The sequence below is a fragment of the Centruroides vittatus genome, unplaced genomic scaffold (genome assembly GCF_030686945.1).
Source record: "Centruroides vittatus isolate TY-2023 unplaced genomic scaffold, ASM3068694v2 contig_955, whole genome shotgun sequence".
Lineage (NCBI taxonomy): Eukaryota > Metazoa > Arthropoda > Arachnida > Scorpiones > Buthidae > Centruroides > Centruroides vittatus.
In genome coordinates, this window is record NW_027122634.1 from 269,924 (window position 1) to 284,101 (window position 14,178).

The 14,178-nt window shown below is 25.0% G+C and overlaps 1 protein-coding gene across 2 annotated transcripts in view; it reads right to left on the reverse strand.

Annotated features, from left to right (window-relative positions):
• Window positions 1-14,178, reverse strand: part of LOC136985199 (leucine-rich repeat flightless-interacting protein 2) — a 50,403-nt gene that overhangs the window by 23,751 nt on the left and 12,474 nt on the right. The window contains exon 1 of one of the 2 annotated variants that reach the window (XM_067282423.1): window positions 12,865-12,948. The exons of the other annotated variant lie outside the window; for it this stretch is intronic. The gene's annotated coding sequence lies outside the window, so the exon portion shown is untranslated. Of the gene's footprint in view, window positions 1-12,864; window positions 12,949-14,178 lie in introns of those variants that run through there. 2 annotated transcript variants of the gene reach the window in all.

Sequence of the window (14,178 nt, forward strand, 5' to 3'; positions counted from 1 at the left end):
TATGCATATCATGATTATTAAGTATATAATTCTTATCAAATAGTATTTAAAAACAAAATTACTGAATTTATATATAATTTCAATTTAATCCCATTAATTTTTTAATTCTAAAATATTTATATAAATTAGATCATAGATAAAGATTTTATGGTAACATTATATAAATCTTTTAAAAATTTTATTAAATATTAATTATATTACATTACATTTAGCATTATATTTTGAAATTACATAATAAAGAATAAGATGATATACCACACCTTAAGAGATTTTATATTTGGCAAAGCTCCAATTAAAAAAGTAAAGTAATTTGAATTGCTTTTTATGGTATCAATTTAGAGAAGAAATTAAATATTAAAATTTTTTATTTGTTATTTGTGGTTTATTACTATCTAAATTGAAATATATATAACTAATAAATTTTTATTTCACAACTGCATTTAATTAATGCAAATGCATTATCTAATTATTGAAATTCATTTTAAAAATTAACAAAAACTATACCAGTATTAAACGACATGAATAAATACACTTAAGATAAACAATATACAGTATTCTTAATCTAGTTAAGATTTTATATAGTCATCATGTAATGTAAAATTTTAAATATTGAAAATCTCTTCATAAAATTTGTCTAAATAAAAATGTTTTATTTTAGTGTACACATTTAAGAATGTGTACACTAAAATTTAAATTTTAAAAAATTTATTTACTCTTTAAAACAATATCAATTTTCTATATTCATTTAGTTAACTTCATAATAATCAAAGTATAAATTGTATAAAATAGTAACTATCATACAAAACCATGATCTTTACCATATTGTTATTAAAGATATATATATATATATATATATATATATATATATATATATATACTTTAATAACAATATGGTAAAGATCATGGTAAAGATGATAACAATATGGTAAAGATCAATATATATATATATATATATATATTTCTAGTTTTGCAAAATTAGAAGTAACTGAAGAAGAAAAATTTTTAAGAACTATTTAAAGAAAAAATTTATAACTCTGTTCCATGTGTTATTTCATCTTTTAGAAAATCAAATAAAATGTTAAAATGAAATTTTATACAATATTAATGGCTTTTAACTTGATATTTAATTTGACAGCAGTTTCAAATATTTTAAATGAAAATAGTTTATTAAATTATCTTCAGGTAATATCAAATTATTTGATCACTTGATTTGAATGTTTGGAAATTATTCAACTCGACAAATTTTATTACTGATATGTGTCTACTTTAAAGATAAAATGAATTCTACTACAATCTCTAGCTTCAAAAAAATTCTGAAATTTCCCTAAATATCTTTGCAGCAAGACTTAGCTCTATAACACAATGTTAAAATAATAATGCTTAAAACTCTAATATTAGATTTACTATTTTTTCGTTATTCTTGGATAAATTTGAAAGATATTCATTTAATTTTTAAAAGCATTTTTAGAACTGAACTTAATATTGTTACATTTGAAAAAAATTATTTTAATTCAATGTTTATACATTATAAAAATAATAAAACCTTTTATTTTTTAAATAATTTAAAATATTGAAAAATAAAACATAAAATCCAGTTGTTAAATCTAATAAGGTTTCTGTAATTTAATCTCTCTAGTATATTTTATAGGCCAAGAGTGCCAAAAATTCTCAGATTCAAAATATCTCAAGTTTAGGCCAAGGTATCTGGATCAGGATTCATTGAATATAATTAGAAAATATTTTTAACTTAATAAAAAATACACTTCAATATCTAAAATTATTCATTAATATTTTTAACATTTTTACACGTAAATCCTAATTTAATCACAATGATCTAAATCTGTTGTATTTTTATAAAAACTATTTTATATAGTATATAGTATTTTATATTGTATGTGTAAGTAGAGAATTTTTATTCTTCCGTCAACATTTGCTTCATGAATTTTCTAATTTTTTTTCCAGTTAATGTAAAATTTTCTATTAATAAACTTTTAAAAAATTTCATCAATACTAAATATTTTCTCTAATTATACACAATTATAGAAAATATTTGGTTATATTAATTAATATTCTAATTCAGGTCTGACCAGCCTGCGGGCTGCATGCAGCCCATCACGTTAAATTGTATGGTCCACTAAGCGATATTATATACCTATTAAAACTTTTGTTTCCCATTATGTGTACCAAAACAATTAAATAAATGAAAATTTGCATGTGTCATTGTTATAATGTGCAAGTGCAAGTATGAACTCTTGGTATAACAATAAAATCTTATTCATTTTGTATTTGTTTTACTTTTTTAAAAGCATGTTTGCCTAAATTGTGGCCCACCGTAATGTTACGCAAGATCAAAGTGACCTGCGAAACAATTTGAGTTGGCCAGGCCTGTTATAATTAGTACTTTATTTTTAGGTCTTATTTATAGTCTTTAGATATATAAATTATTTAAAAATTGTTAAATGTAAATGAATTCTAAAATTTTATAAACAAATCTACAAAGTATCCACAAAGACCCTGCATCATAGAAATGACAACTTATTTATAAAGATGACTACATGAATTTTTTGAAACATCTCATTCTCCTCAAAACCCATTTGGAAATGGAACAGGTTTCTTTAAATTTTATTTAAGATATCAACAAATTTAAAGATAATTCAACTTGCATAAAATAATAATAGTAATTTAACATTAAAAAAAAATCCAGCAACAAGTAGCTTAACTTTTCTGGCAACATTTAGTGGCATCATCTGTTGTGTAAAGTTTTTTAAAAAATATCCTATTTTTTACTATTACAAAATGGCAAAAAATTTAATTTTGAGGGCAGTGATGATTTTTATATAAAATTGTAAATGTTAATAAACAGTAAAATCTTTAAGTCCGACCCTACTTGAGATACACACAACCACCTTTTATTTCTCCACTTGTCAACCTTTAATCACCAAAATTTAATAGCATCAATCCTCCTAATAAACAAGCCTCCCTGCAAAATTTCAGAAATTTTCAACAAAAAGCACAGGAGTTATTATTAAGTTTCAAAGAGGGTGGACAAAATCATGTCCCCCACAGTAACATCCATACATACAGAAAAAAATGCCAAATTTTTTTGCATTTCTCAATGTTTCAAGGTCCCAAGTCCAAAAACGTAGAAAAACTTGAGGGGTCATTTTTTGACCAATCACCATAGTTTCCCTCTGTTATGCATAACAGCTGGAAATGTATTTCGTTTTACAGACATTAACCTAATAAATGTTTACGTTATAATTTCTTAACTAATAATTTATGTTAACTAATAAACTTTGTTATTATTTCTTAAAGAAAAAACGAAACATTTATTAGGTTAGAATTAAAGGTTTCTTTCTAGAATTAAAATTTCAATTCTAGAAGGAAACAGTTTTTGAAATCTTGAAGTAGGAAAATAATTACTTCAAAACACAAACTTGAATAAAAAATGCAAATTTCTGCAATACAAACATGCTATAATTTCAAATTTAATTGTTCACATGTTTTAATCTCAGTTAAAAATTTATTTTTTCTTGTCTTTTTCTTTCTCTCAGAAAAATATCTGAGGGGAATGAATATCACTAAATTAACATGGAATATTTTCTTTATTATTTCTGCAATGAATTATAATGTCACCAGTTTCTCTTTTTTGATAATACTACACTATAAATTTTAAATTCTTAATTACATTTATGATTATATATTATTCTATAAAGTAATTTTACAAGTAATAAAAAATATGTAAAAACATTAAAAACTCTTGTTTGTGATATGTTTTAATAATAGTTCAGTTTAAAATAACTTTACAAATAAAAACAAAATGGTTAATCAGACAGGCTATAAAAAATAAAATGTAGATAAAAACAAATAATAATGATTAGACAGTTTTCTTTAATTTCAAATTGTCTTATTTTTAGTGAACTAAAAATTATGAAATATATTCTTGCAGTCCAATAGAAAAGTTTATCTTAAATTGTTTTTTCCTTGTTTATAAAGTTGAAAGTAAATGTAATAATTATTGCATTGTCATTGACAATAAAATATTACACACTTATAAATTAATTCAAAAGTAAAAAAAAAACAAGGAACAACATTCTAAAAATGAATAAGCATGTTTTTATCTTTATGTTTTTTTAAGTATTGTAATGTTGGCATATATATTTAGAACTTTTTCGCATTTATTCGCTAGAAAAACTTAAATATAATGTTCCTTCAAAAACATAAAAAATGATATATTATATTAAATAATATACTAAATAGAAGATCCAGAAAGCATTAGAGGGAAAGGACACAAAATTTTTTACTACCCAGCTTTGCTCAAGAAAAACTCCCAAAAAAGATTGCAGCTGCACTCTGACACCCCTGAATCCATCTCTGTATATATTTAATCATATATATTTACAGAAGATTACTGCATTAAGTTGGAATTTTATGGAAAAATTTAAATATTTATACAAAACAAACAAGCAACTGTTGATGCAACAATGCAAGTTATATTAAACTATTAACTATTTCTATTTTGTTTCTTCCTAAAAATTTCTTGAATATATTATTTAAAAGATAGAATTTAATTGCTAAATCCCCAAATCTTCTTAGAAAACTTCAAAACTTCTTAGGATTCATAGTTTATTTCAATGATTTAACATACTGAAAAAAACTGATTTTGAGACATTACAATATTGTGATTTAATATTAATTTTTTTAAAAATTTTATATAACTATCAATTAGTTTGTTTATCATTTTGAATTGAATATTAGGAAAAACTCAATTCAAAACTAATAATTAAAAAAAAGGAGGGCAAATTTGAATAAAATCGCAACTAACTCAAAATGGAGGGTAAAATTCTGATGTTTAATAATATTTGAAAGTCATTCTTGTTTATTCGATACAATAAAGTAAATTTAACTCCAAACGGAACAAAGTTTTCTTTTACATACAAAATTTCTGCTTGAACAAATCGATTAATTCTATATTTACGCAGCAACAGAGCGGGGGAAAACTTTTCTAGCTTTAAAACATCTCAGAAATTATTTACGAGTATTTTCTAAAATGCTAATAAATATTTTCTGAAATGCTTAAAAAACTAAAATTATTCATTAATAAACACGTGAACGACATTCTTAAAAGATAACACGATCGACCGCAATGTGACAGACAGACAGTTCTTTGATACGCTTATTTCACAATATTTCGAACAACAACGTTTAATCAAAAAACAGGTTTGTTTATTTTTAAACAGTAACGAGGAAAATAACGAGAAATGAATAATTCAAACGAAACTGAAGTTTTGACTGCAAATTTAATTTTATCAATTTAAAAATTTAACATCGATATGTAAGCTTTTCGAGACCGAAACTGAACGTAATCTATCGGTTCCAATTTTGAATGTTTTAAAATTATATTTTCAAGACATAATAGTTTAATATTTAAAAAAAATGCACCAAAAATTTACAAAATACGAAAAAATATGAGATATTTGGTGTTTAAATACTAAAAGAAACAATCTTGAAAACTGGTAAACCTATCATATGCTATATACTATTTTCGTATAAGTAGTTTAAACATATTTTTAATTACTTTTGAATAGTTTGAAGATAAGCCAAAATTTCTCAAATAAATCTGCATTTAAAAATACTAAACATGCCTTTTAAAAATCGAGATAATTGTGATCTTTATTCAGTAATATACAACAGAAGGACAACTACAGCATATAGTTTACGAGAGTTTTATAATCTAAGTGAAGTTCTCTTGGATTATAAACGTTATACTTGGTAAAAATAATTTTGTCAAATTTCCTATAACAGACATTGACACATTTCTATAAACGGCTGCACATCAATCTACTTTCAAGGTGCTAATGAAAACTAATACTCTACTGTTCTAACTGGAATGTTTTCAAGGAATGAAAGAAATCCATATGTCAGACTGTAAATCATGATCATCGATTTATCTTCTAAAAAAAATAAATACCTTGATACATTAAATTATTCGATTATTATTAAATAATCCGAGATTTAAATTAAACAGTAAACATTTATTTATATTTTACAGCGTGACTTTTATATATAAATAAATCCAGTCATTGCCAATTACGCTTATTTGTTCTGATAGAGTTTCAAAAAAAGAATCGTTTCTTTCGGGAGGTTGTTACGACAATACAAACGACTTTGTAAACAATCACCTCAACCGTAAAGAATGCGGACATCAACAGTATGGGACTAGGTGAAGAATTATGATGAAGACAAAGAACACTGACAGTGAATAACGTTCGGCAACACCTTTTTTACGATGTCACGCAAGTGAAAACATGCCAATCTATCATCTAAAAATGGTTCCGTCTATTAAATTTTTATTTAAACGCAATTATATCCGAGTTACGGGTCATAAAGTCGAGAAAATGAAAAAAATAAATTCAACAATTTCGACCACTTTCAATATTATATCGTAAAATTATTATTTTTTTTTCCCAGGCATTTCCGGTCGTTTGTATCGGTTTCCGTTAACGCCACCGCTGACATCCAATAATGCAAAATCAAAAACAAAATAATTACTAACATGTGTTGTTTACAAGATCATTTTACCGATTAAAACGTCTCTCCTGAGGAAATAGTTATGAACAAACAGTAACGGCGGTCTTAAAATTATATACTGTACATATATTTTTATACTTTCTAACAATTGTTCCTTGCGTAGCAAAGGATAACGAAATGTGTTAAAATCCAAGGTCACTTCGGCTAAAATTGTGATAAGCATAGAAACAACAGTATTAAAACACTAGGAATATTGTGCTGTATGTACTGTATGTACAATATATAATATTTTCATGTAAAATACATTAACTTCTACCATATATTTGATACGACAAAACCGCGTTTACAATGTAATACGTAAAAAAATTATTTTTGTCAAACGTAGAAATTTCTACAAATAAACCTGTTGGATACTAAGATTTTTATTTTCAGAACAATACATCGTAAATGCTGATACTCAAAGACTTCCTTTATATTCTTTACTTTAGCGTTTGTTCCGATTACATTCTACATTTAGAATATATTACATAACATACTTTTCTGATTTTCGTTATCCATTCTCTAGTATAAATTTTACGTGTTTTTCGGATAGAAAATGCAAATATGATATAGCTATGTTTTGCAATGAACTTAATAAATACAAAATAAACATAAATATATATATATCCAGACTTTAATAGAATGCTAATCAAATGCACACATTCCTATTTTTACTACCAATTAAAGTAACTTATTCTATATATATATTTAAAAAAAATTTAAATAAGATATGACTTCAAAGATACTCAGATTAATACACAGATAAATATTATTTTTAGTTTTATTTGGATCTTTTACAAGTGTAGGCCTTCCAAAAATCCAGTTATTGAACTATTTAAAGAAAAGATCTCAAGATTAAATAATAATTTATGAGTTGTTATGAGTTGTTATAAATTTGTTATTAGCTCAATGCATTTATTTTAGTTTCTTAAACATTTTCTGCTCTCATTTCAAATTGAAAACATTTTATAAGTATCATATATCCAGATAATCTATATTTATAGAAAAAATTGCAAATCCTGAATTTTGTTTAAAATTTACCTAGATTTCAAATGCTGTAATATATATACAATATTATATATTTTTCTAATGTTTCTAATTTGTTGCAATTTTCTGATATGAGCTAACAAGTAACTTAGATATTGGCTATTTAATGTTATTCAAATATTTTTTAAAATTATATATATTTAATGTTTAAATTACTAATATTTAAATTATAATTTAAACAATTAAAAAAAATTATATTTAACTTTTATGACACTATACAAAAACACAAAGTTCTAGAAAAATGTTTATGTCCATTTACTAAATATGTGTATTTTAATTTAACAATACTAATTATTTATGAGAATGATGTTAGCCAGATATGCTCATTTAAATATTATATTTATTTTATTATAAATTTTGACATCAGTCATGTTTTTTAGACACTGGTAAATTTTTTTGTGACAAAATACAGTATCTTTAAACATTCATGTCATAATAATTTATTGATTTCTTCTATGTAAAATGATAGTTCTGTGTGAATATACAGTACATAGTTACAATGATTTTTATTTACATGATGCACGAACCTTATGTATCAAAATTTCCAATTTATTTGTTATTTAAAGTAAAAGAAGCAAAAGTTTAGTTATTAAACATTAATACATTTACTTACTTATAGTTGTTATTTATCTCAAGTTGACATTTTTAAATATTTCAATTGATAAGAGAACATTCTAATTCTAATAACTTTTTAGGAACCAATGAGTTTCTGGTAATGGTAGTGAATTCAATATATGACCAAACTAATTAAATTGATTTTAATTTTCAAGAATAGTTCAAGAAGTTAAGTTTTTAACCATTGATTATAAGAAAATTTAAAATTAATGACAATTGCATATTTTAAACTTATAAATAACAATATATGAGAAATACATTATTTGTTTCTAAGTAATGAGGGAAAATACTTTGAATGATTCAACTACAATATTTCCTCTTATTTCCCAATTCTTGTACAATACTATACCAGTTTTTTTAGTACATTTCAACATTTCCCTTCATATATTATTGTAAAGAAAAGAATGTATAATATATAATGTCTGGTAACAATACGTTGTAAGATATTAGTTATGCAGATTTGTGTTACAAAAAATAAATATATAAAAATTTCTGAGAAATGACTATGAGTTTGAAACAAAAAAATTTTATGATTAACTCTCCTTTTTGCAATTTAGTATAATTAGAATTTTTGTCTATTTTTAACAATTAAAAGTTAAGTAATTGATTTCAAAAACTAGATCAAGATCAAGATCACTAGCAAATTCAACACTATTAATTTTCTATATGTACTCATATATTTTCATTTTTCTACAAATAATTTTAAAATGTCTGTATAACAGATGAATTATGGTATATAAACAAAATATACTATATATTTATAATAAATATTTATCTGAAATATATTCATATTATAATACATGCATATTTTAATATATTCTTAAATATAAATTACTTCTCTTTCTTTTTTCAATTAAATGGTAGCTATCCAAAACCTTTTTATAATTTAAAATTTTATCAAATAAATTGTACTTAACTAGATTAATTTAGAAATACATTTATTTTTGTCTTATGATTTGATGAAAGAAAATTGGCAAAAATTCTAATATTAAATGTTTAATGTGTTTGTGTCAGTATTCTATATATAAATGCAAGCAAGTTATTTCATCATACTTTATAAATTATTATTATTATTATACAAGTTTTAATATAATAAATTTTATTGCTATTTGCCTAATTATATCATTAATCTATTTTAGTTTTATTATATATTTAAAATATAAATAATGAACTATTATAAAATTATATTGAGAGTTTTATAAACTAATAAATTTCTGCATTAATAATAATTTTATTTTAAAATATTAATAAAATTTGTTAATTTTTAAGACAATTATTTTTCTTTAATAAATTACTTGCATAAAAAAAAACACTGATACATATGTACTGCATATATGTATGCAGGCATGGTATATTTAAATACTGGTGACAATGAAATAATTTTCACTTAGAATTATTTCATTGTCACCAGTATTTAAATATGAGAATTATTTCAGCTTATATTTCTAATAACTTTTAAAAAAATATATTTTTGCACAAAAATCTATTCTCTTTGTACAGACAAACAAATACCTATACAAATATTTTTGCACAAGGATGTATTCTCTAAATATTTTATGAACTTTAGATTATTTGTTAACAAATTATCCAAAGTTCATAAAATATTTGTAAGTAGCATTATTATTTATATATTTATGATTCTATCATATGATTTTATAATACATTTGTTTCTTCTATTTCAATTCATATTGCAATAATTAAACTAGTACTGGAAAGATAAACTATTAAAAAACAAAAACCGTAATGTTTCCAGCAATAAAAACTATTTAATAATAACGTTTTCGACTGTTTTAAACAGCCATCATCAGTTACAACGAACTTAAACAAAAAAGAATGCAGAAAAAATAGAACACAAGCAATACAAATATTTAAAATTCAAAAATAATTCCAAAGTAAAAAATGCCGTCGTATATTAGAAACTAACAAAACTGCGCATGCGCTAAATATCGTAGTAAGAATAAAAATAAAAACAAATAACAAAAATACTTCCGCAAAAATATTTCTATTACAAGAAAAGAAACGTTATGCATTTCGGTAAAACGACTTCCATGCCGTGGATAAAGCATCTGCATCCCTATGGTTAATGCAACCCGTGTTAACGTGGGCTTTGTATATTTCCAGCTTTTCTAGATGTTTCAGCATTTGTTTGTTGGTCGTGGCCCTAATAATAGATGCTTTGTCCCAATGAACGTCGACATCTTGATGCTTAGCGAAAGCTGCTAGCACAGTAGAATCTAAGCTCTTATTGATGGAGTATCTATGCTCCTTAAGCCTCTGCTTTAAATGTCTCATAGTTGCACCAACGTATACCAGATCTGTGTTAAATCGGCGATCTTTTAAAGGTATAGAATATACCCCCGTCTTAAAACTCTGGTTTTCTTTCTTCTTGTCGTTTCTTAATAATCGATATACTGTAGGATTACGTCGATACAACACCTTCATGTTGTTATTTCTGGCTACTTTCTTAATCATCGTGTGCAAGAATGGAAAATAATTGAGAATCACTTTTCTTCCTTGATTCATAGGAGGAAGCTGCCGATTTTTTGCCTTCCGAAATTTGTCGATAAGCCCATCAATCTCCTTACTCCGATATCCGTGTTGTAATGCTGTAGTGCGGATGTAATCTAACTCCTTGTAGGTGTCAATAACACTGGTGCAATGTGTGTGAGCACGTTTGATCCAGGCGTGAAAAGCTGCATACTTAAAATTCATAGGATCGAAAGAATTTTTTGGTATAATAATGGGCTGATAGCTGGGTTTTCTATAAACGTCCGTCCTATAAACTCTATTTTATGTGAGCTTGTTTTACGTCACTTGGAAAACAAAGTCATACCCTTCTTTCAACACCAAATCATTTTATATGCAAGATATGTTGATGATGTTTTCATCCTTTGGAAAAATAATAGTAGCGCTCTGCAGTTCCTTCAAGAAATCAACAAAATCCCGTATGGTTTGACTTTAGCGCTGGACCAAGAAAGTGCTTCTAATGTAAATTTCCTTGATCTTTCAATCACATGCAAGGAGGGTCAAATATGGACGGACGTTTATAGAAAACCCAGCTATCAGCCCATTATTATACCAAAAAATTCTTTCGATCCTATGAATTTTAAGTATGCAGCTTTTCATGCCTGGATCAAACGTGCTCACACACATTGCACCAGTGTTATTGACACCTACAAGGAGTTAGATTACATCCGCACTACAGCATTACAACACGGATATCGGAGTAAGGAGATTGATGGGCTTATCGACAAATTTCGGAAGGCAAAAAATCGGCAGCTTCCTCCTATGAATCAAGGAAGAAAAGTGATTCTCAATTATTTTCCATTCTTGCACACGATGATTAAGAAAGTAGCCAGAAATAACAACATGAAGGTGTTGTATCGACGTAATCCTACAGTATATCGATTATTAAGAAACGACAAGAAGAAAGAAAACCAGAGTTTTAAGACGGGGGTATATTCTATACCTTTAAAAGATCGCCGATTTAACACAGATCTGGTATACGTTGGTGCAACTATGAGACATTTAAAGCAGAGGCTTAAGGAGCATAGATACTCCATCAATAAGAGCTTAGATTCTACTGTGCTAGCAGCTTTCGCTAAGCATCAAGATGTCGACGTTCATTGGGACAAAGCATCTATTATTAGGGCCACGACCAACAAACAAATGCTGAAACATCTAGAAAAGCTGGAAATATACAAAGCCCACGTTAACACGGGTTGCATTAACCATAGGGATGCAGATGCTTTATCCACGGCATGGAAGTCGTTTTACCGAAATGCATAACGTTTCTTTTCTTGTAATAGAAATATTTTTGCGGAAGTATTTTTGTTATTTGTTTTTATTTTTATTCTTACTACGATATTTAGCGCATGCGCAGTTTTGTTAGTTTCTAATATACGACGGCATTTTTTACTTTGGAATTATTTTTGAATTTTAAATATTTGTATTGCTTGTGTTCTATTTTTTCTGCATTCTTTTTTGTTTAAGTTCGTTGTAACTGATGATGGCTGTTTAAAACAGTCGAAAACGTTATTATTAAATAGTTTTTATTGCTGGAAACATTACGGTTTTTGTTTTTTAATAGTTTTTCAATTCATATTAATATATGTTAACCTTTTACATTTCATATTTTAAAAAAACAAATATAATTTAAATTAATTTCTTGAAAATATCAAACTTTCAACAAAATTTAATATTTGTATAGTACCAAAGTTGTGAAAATTTGCAAATCTTTTGTAAAGTATTTCCCTAAAATATAATTCCAGTGCTAAACAAATAATATAATGATATCATCAAAAATAAATTATTGTATATATACTGTAACCAAAACAAATATATAATGGGCACATTTCACTTTATAATGTGCATAGTTTTTAAAATATTAATCTATTAATCAACATAAAAAGAAATTTTTATTAAATAATGTATATTAATTTTTATAAATATTTCAATTTTTACATTTTATTTTCATATTTTTATATTGTGTATGTACAGATGTACAATACATTATATATATATATATATATATATATATATATAATATATATATAAGCAGTAATAACATTTTATTACACAGTTTTTTTTAAGTTACAGTGATTATCAGTTAAGTAGATAAAATTCTCATACCTGATTAATAGCAATAAATTCCAAAATAATTTTTGCTTATTCAAGATTAAATTGACAATTTTTAATTTTAAAAATGTCCATTAAGAACCTTTCAGCTCTACATAAAAACCATTAACAATTGTATGTTGGAACAGTTGCTGAAAAAACTTGTTAAAGGAATGTTTTTTGCTTATGAAATCTTTTGCTGTTACAGGATACTATACACATATAGACTTCCCCCATATTGTGATCACTTCACACCTATTAGCCAATAAGCTATTGCTAATCCTCCCACTCTAATAAACAATACACATGATGGAGTCAATTTTATGCTATTTGATTCCAAGAATATGAAATACTAAGTGCAAGAACAGAACCAAGAATGTGTTCTGGAAGTTCTGAGTAAATTTTCTAAAAGAATATTGTTATACCTGTTACCTTCATCAGAAATGAAAAGATACTTGAATGAAGGTACTTTGGTATTGATATATTACAACATATAGTAATAATAGAGCACTGTTTGTCTATTTAGAAAAATTACTTTCTGATTACTAAAAGTAATGAAATGAAACCAAACTATAATGAAGAAAAATACTGCCTTTTTAAAACAATAATTGATTAAATTTTAATAATTTTTCATTTCATTCTTAAAATCATACGAATTTTTACATTGAGTTTTAATTTAACTTTAATAATTTACAACAAAATGACATTAACAACATTCTGTTTTAACATTAATAATAATAAATTTGTAATCAAACAGTTAGATAAATAAAATTCTCTCAATAAAATCATGTATGTAACAGTAAAACTACAACAAATTTAACATCTCCAATAGTTGTGACAACATTTTGTATCATCACTGTAAAACATGATAAAATTCTGAAATTTGCTTATAAGATTTGTTTAAGAACTTCATTTCGGCTATTATATTACAATCAAAATAAACTTTAAATATTAACCAATTTTTAAGAAATTTTCAATATTTTGAATTTCTTGACTGTGTAATTAACTTCTGCGTATTATTACTTCTGAACTGTTACTCTGAAATACTTGTGTACAGATTAGACCTCTCATCACATTAAAATTTATCCAAATGATAAATTTAAGTTAAAATTATATAACATCATGAAACAAAAAAGTAAATTCTGCCAAGACAAGTGACTAAGAGAGAGAAAGAGAACAGTTTTAGCAACAGTAATAGTTTTATAATCACTTTCTTTATAGTCTTCTATGTAAATATTTTGCAAGGCTTCTTTTGATAAAAATGAAATATGTTTCTTTTCACTTAAAATAAATAAATACCAAACATTTGATAAAATAGTTAAAATAGTA